Genomic DNA, 6,732 nt, shown 5'->3' on the forward strand with positions numbered 1-6,732 from the left:
ATACCTAACATTCTTCAGTGAATAAACAGAGGATGAGTAAGTGGAAACACCCTATTTAAAAACCAAGTTGCCTGAAAGCAAGGTGGTTTTCATGGTCAGCATGTATCCAAGTTTGGCTTTGCAAAGGTTGGACTTTAGCAAGACAGAAGTTCACTGCTCTTCATATAAATGAAATCTAGAGAAGAGCGCTCAAAGGCTGGCTTGATGAATCCACCATCACCAGGGAGCCAAACTTCTTCAACTTACTCTTCTGCCATTCCAAACAGATGGCTTCCTTCTCATGCTCCAAGATGACTGCTCAGACCCCAGCATCATATCTGCATTTCCACCTAACAGGAAGGAAAAGGCCATGTCTCGTCCTTTTAAAATTATTTCCCCGACGGGCCATGGTGGTTTAGCAGGCAGAGTTCTCACCTGTCATGCTGGAGACCCAGGTTCAGTTCTCGGTGCCTGATCATGTTAAAAAAAAAAAAAAACAACTTCCCCAAAACAGCATAAAGTGCAATTGTATCTAATCGTCCAGAACTAGACACAGAGCCATACTGACCATAATGACAAACGCTGACCTGGCCACCCAGCCTACTCATTTGATGCAGACTTCACGGGGCATTATAATCCTGACACAATCAGAGGCTCTGAAGCTATGATTCCAAGCCAGGCATGCCACATACACAGTACAGCTTCCAGCCAGCCCAATGCTGAACCAATGCTGACCTCAACAATCCCAGATGTCACCAGCCAATCTGCACCACTCAGACACCTCGCTTCTCTAATACTAAACAGAAGCAGTTCTTGACCTCTTGCCTTCTAAAAAACCTACCACCTTCCTACTCCCCTGAAACTAATATCCTGGAACCTAGAATCTGTGCTGGATTGAGTTCCTTGCTTGAGAACACAACTTTCCCACTCAATGTTCCATCTTCAGTCTTTTAGTCTTTAGGTATATATTTTTCTTTAACAAATGACAGAGAGGCTGAGCAATATAGTCTTTAGTAAATTCTGAGCTCAACTAAAAATTAAGCATCTTACAACTGAGGGGAAAGGACAGAATGGATATTAGGGGCAAAGGGCAGTCTCTGTCACACCCATAAAGGGAAGAACTTGGAGACCACAACCACACTCCTGCTGCCTCCCCATCCCCACACGTAATGAGATTGTGGTTTGAGGCAATGTTGTTTCGACCCTGAAGGGCCAGATGACCAAGGTGCATTTGGGTCTAAATGAATGATGTCAGGAGGCAAATGCACATGTCAGCACACAGTCAGCAACAGCAATATACTCTGGCCTGACTTGGCAGGGAAGCATATGCTTCCTTAATGCCCTCGAATTTCAGTTCAATGGATGGAGTGCTAGACTAGGAGTCAGGAGTTTTGAATTAAATTAAAAATCGGACTTGGGCCTTTTAGGAAGTGAGTGATTTTGATTAGATGCCAGGGACAGAAATCATGATAACAATTAATACCTGGTACCAGCACTGTGCTAAGTGCTTTAGGTACTTTAATTCTTTATTCCCCACAACAATCCTATTATATAGATTGTATTACTACTGCCATTTTCTCTCTCTCTTTTTTAACATGGGCAGGCACCGGGAATCGAACCCAGGTCCTCTGGCATGGCAGGCAAGCAGTCTTGCCTGCTGAGCCACCGTGGCCTGCCCGCTACTGCCCTTTTCAATTGAGAAAATTAAGGTTTAGAGACTGAGAAGCAACCAATGGAACCAGTAACGTAGCATATTTGAATGTACAGTGAAAATTCAAACACTGATCTTTGACAGACCAAAACTCTTGCTCTTAACTAAGTTATGTTGCTTCACCCAAAGAAGAGAAGGAACTTAAAAACGAAGTGTAATCGAGCTGACCACAGGTAAGCAGTATGTATGGGAAGGAAAACATTCATGATCAAGTTGGGGGCGGGGGGGCTCCCTAGATGAAGAATGAATTGAAATTATTCAGGCAGACCAAATGAGAGAAGTGTTCTGGGCCAGGAAAACAGTACAAGGAAAGGCATGACCGTCATTGAACACAAAATGGGTGCTGGGGCTCCAGGCATTGTTTTCTCGAGCATTTCTCAATCAGGAAAAAGGAAGGGGTGGGGAGAAGTCTTTTGTAAGCAAAATTTTCCTCAGCAACCTCCTAGCAGACTTTTCATTGCATCTCATTGCTCAGTACCAAGCCACAAGCCCTCTTCTAGCTGCCAAAAAGGACAGAAAAGTGAGCAAAAAGCAAAAGGAAATGGGAGTCATTAGTTGGAAATGAATTTCCAACACAGCTCCCCTGGGGCTGTGCCCACTGTTACTTGAACAAAATTTGTGTTGCATTAGCAAAATATAAATGGAAGGATGGGTGATGAGGAACCAACCAATAGGATTCGCCTCACAGTCTTTTGCACCAGTCCAAGCGATCGGTGGCTGTTCTAGTTTGCTAGTTGCTGGAATGCAACACACCAGAGACGGATTGGCTTTTAATAAAAGGGGATTTATTTTGTTGGTTCTTCAGAGGAAAGGCAGCTAACTTTCCACTGAGGTTCTTTCTTACGTGGAAGGCACAAGATGGTCTCTGCTGGTCTTCTCTCCAGGCCCCTGGAGACAACTTTCCCCGGGGTGACTTCTTTCTGCATCTCCAAAGGCCTGGGCTGGGCTGCGAGTGCTGAGATGAGGAATGCCGAGCTGCTAGGCTGTGCTATGTTGCGTTCTCTCGTTTAAGCACCAGCCAGTTAAGTCAAACGTCACTCACTGCAGCAGACACGCCTCCTAGCCGACTGCAGATGTAATTAGCATCAGATGAGGTTCACATACCATTGGCTTATGTCCGCAGCAACAAGACTAGGTATGCTCACCTGGCCAAGTTGACAACTGAATCTAACTAACACACTGGTAAAGGCTTGAGAACAGAATGGTGAGATCACTAAGAGCAGAACTGAAATTATTTAGTGAGATGTTGAGGTGAGGGCAAAGGGAGAAGGATTCTTAAGTGATTGCAAAACTTCTGGCTTAGGTGAATGGGATATTATTAGTTTAATTAATCGCGCTAGAGGGTAGAATGTCTATTCTAATTGCAATGGTTAGGTTCAGGTGTCAGTTTGACCAGGTGATGGTACCCAGTTGTCTGGTCAGGCAAGCACTGGCCTAATCATTACTGCAAGGATATTTCATGACTGGTTAATAACCCAGAAGGCTGGCTTATTAAATCATCAGTCAGTTGATTGCAGCAGTGGCTGATTGATTACATCTATGATCAACTAAAGGAGTGTCTTCCCATGCTACGAGAATTCAATCAGTTGGATTTAATCCTGATTGTTGAAGACCTTTAAGGGAGAAGAGAGAATTTTCACTTTTTCTTCAGCTAGCCAGCCTCTCCTGGAGAATTCATTGACGACCTTCATTGGAGTTGCCAGCTAGCAGCCTACCCTATGGGTTTTGGACCCGTGCAACACCACAGTTGCATGAGATATTTTTATAAAATATCAGATATCTCCTGTTGGTTCTGTTTCTCTCGAGAACACTAATACACTATTGTTTTCAGATTCTTTAGAAACTTTCCTTTAGGAGGATGAAACAAATACAAGCAAAAGCCCTTTTGTGTAAGTCCCATGTCATGGTGAGTTGTCATATCACTTAGAATAGAAAGCAGTGAAGTGGCTGCCAGGTCTTACATCCCCAGAAGCCATGCTTTCTATGTCGAGGATGCTGGGTCACATCAACAGCCGTGCCCCGGGGGACCATGGACCCTGCTTCTGGGGTCCCAAGACCTGTTCAGGTACCCGCTTACCTGAAGCTTGGTGGTTCTCCTCCTCTGTAAATGTTGTAGTCCAGTAGCCTCCCAAGAAATTAATTTTTTCATCAAGTTAATCACAATTATTTTCAAAAGCCAAAAGAACTTTATCCAAGTTCTTAAGATTTGGTTAAGTCTTAAAAAGTATTTAGTATGCCACAACATTCTATATGTGGTGCTCTCGCCGAAAATGTGTGCCTTGGATTTAATCATGCGGAAGTGAGGACACATAACAAGGAAAACAAAGCAAAATGTAGTGTGACCTCTCAAAGGTAGTCATTATCATGAAAAGCAAACAAAAGCATGAAGGGGAAAAGAGACTAGTGACATAACCAAATACAGTGTGTGAACTTTGATTGGATCTTGGATAATTTTTTAAAAATCAGCTTCAAAAAACACTTTGTGGTCAATTGAAAAAATTCAAATGTGGACTATACAGGAAACAGTGTTATGGAATGAATGTTACTTAGCTATGACATCGTACTAGATTTAATAGAGAATACTTACTCTTAGGAGATGTAATCCAAAGTGTTTAACGTATGTGTCATGATGTTACTTTCAAATAGTTCAGAAAATTATATATAATGTCCAATGAATAAAAAACTTGTGTCACTAAGTGAAGGGAACATTAATTGCCTGGCCCCAAGGCTTATGAGATGTAGGTGTTTTTTGAATCTTGTGTTCAATGGTCCTCAAAATGTCAGGGCATTCTCCTTTACCCATTTAGGGTTACCGAAGTAAATGACTGTAATGTCTTTGTGGGGAATGACTAGATTATCATTTCCTATCTTTGCCATGGTATCGCATGGGCTTTCTTCAAAATACCTAACCTCTTTTTCAGGCAATGGGTTCTGGGTGTGAAATCTAACAAGTCCAGGATTGGGCTAGGGAACTTGACTCTTCTCTGGGACTCTGCCCTCTTGATCATCCATCCTTGAGTCCTTTCTTTTACTGGGGTGGGGGTGGGGGATGGACTTCCTTTTTATTGATAGAATTTCCAATTTACAGATAAGTTGCAAGAATGGCACAAGTTGACCAAATGTTTAACTTTTGATTCATTTGCTTCTGAGATACAAACACACATACATATGCATGTGTGTGTGTATATATATATATATATATATATATACACACACATATTTTTTTCCTACAGCATTTGAAAACATTTGAGAATAAATTGTGTAACATTGTACCCCTTTGCCACCAAATAATTCAGTATTTATTTCCTAAGAAAAAAGACAATTTTAATATAATCACAGCACACTTATCAAAAATGACCACAATTGCGAAAAGCTAATTAACAAATGTGTTTCCAAATATGAAGACAAGATTTGGATATTATAAGAGAAGGTGAGGATTGTTTAGTCTGCATGGTGGTCAGGGGACTTAGGCAATATTTTGCTTTTCAAGTGAGTCAAATAGCCATGTGGCATGCGATTTGAAATCATGGAAAGATAGATTGATAGCTCTATGACCAAGTTTTACAGGACAGTCCTGGTAACACTCTTATAAGGAAGCATTAACTTGCCATTTACAAAAGCAGGAAGGGGAAGGGGTCAGAATTCAAAGGCCATTTCAAAGCAGAAGAGAATCGAAAACTATGTATTTGCAGTCAATATTTGTGGCACTAGCTTGCAGAAATTTACATCAACGAGCATCTCTCTGCAAAAGAAGCCTCTTGTTTAGAAGAGTTCATGATGCCTGATCCATACAACTTTTTCAAATTGCATAGATTAGTTATCTTTTGTTGACTCTTTAGAGAAATTTTTTAAGATTTACTTAAATACATGTGTGTGTGTGTGTATGTAATATATATATATCAATCATGTATAGCATAATCCCAGAGTTCTAAAATCATTTTTGTCTATATAGCTATCTCACTCTTAACTTCAATCTATCCATATGTTTAGAGAGACATTAAATCTGATACTTATTATTGTGGACAATGATTATATCTAATAAGATTTGAGTCCATTTTAAAACTTTTTTTTCTGTGCTTTTTAGTATTGCCAATTTTTTTTTTCACAAAGGGCATATATTTTTGTTTGTTTGTTTATATCTCCATGAAGGACATGGGCTGTAATTCTTGAAATTAAATATTTTATTTAATTTAAATTTAATTCAATCTGACTCTCAGTTTCAGACCTGGATTCAAATCCATTAAGGGAATCTGAAAATTCATTATATACTAGTAACAGGACTGCAGATAGGTTCCTGTCCTCATTTCAAATGGAAATACCTACTTTCCGTGGTTGTGTCGGGATTGGAGATGGTATGTGTCAAGTAGCTGACACAACCTCTGACAGCACAGCTAACATAATAGAGGGTGCTTATTCAACAAGTGAGAACCATGTATCATTTCTATTAGCGTGAGGCCAGTAGCTTGCTTCTGCTTCCATCTAGTCTGCTTTCAACAAAATACTGCCTCACCTGACACTGGTATATTTTGTGTCATTCCATGTGGTTTAAGCCCCAGCCTAGCCTCTGGTCTTTCCTAAGAGCCTTTTGATACCTTATGGAAATGCTTTATTTCCTAGTTACATTTTTTAACTGAGAGGTGTCCTTGTATCCAGGCCAACCTACTGTAGGTAACATTGGTTTTGTTTATATTTTTCATAAAGATTGGTTCTGAATAAATATTTTTTGCCATTCTATATTCTTCTCAGGTTGTGACTTGCTCTAAATAGTAGTGCTACTATAATCTCCAAGGACTGATCTGAATTATATTTTTAAACAGTTGAAAGCCTCCTTTCTAGCTTGGAAAGATAAAAACTTGCCACTGTCTCTCAGCACCACCAGATTTCTAACCTCATGTTGTCCTTGGAACAATCCCTATAGAAAAGAAAGTTCTAGTGATTAGGTATCATGAGTTATTTGCCTATAGGCAAATAACTTTTCATCCTAATTTTTATCCTTTCTTCCTTGTGCAACTGAGCTCTCCATGGAGTCCAAAAGGATCCCT

This window comes from Tamandua tetradactyla, chromosome 7 (genome assembly GCF_023851605.1).
Source record: "Tamandua tetradactyla isolate mTamTet1 chromosome 7, mTamTet1.pri, whole genome shotgun sequence".
Lineage (NCBI taxonomy): Eukaryota > Metazoa > Chordata > Mammalia > Pilosa > Myrmecophagidae > Tamandua > Tamandua tetradactyla.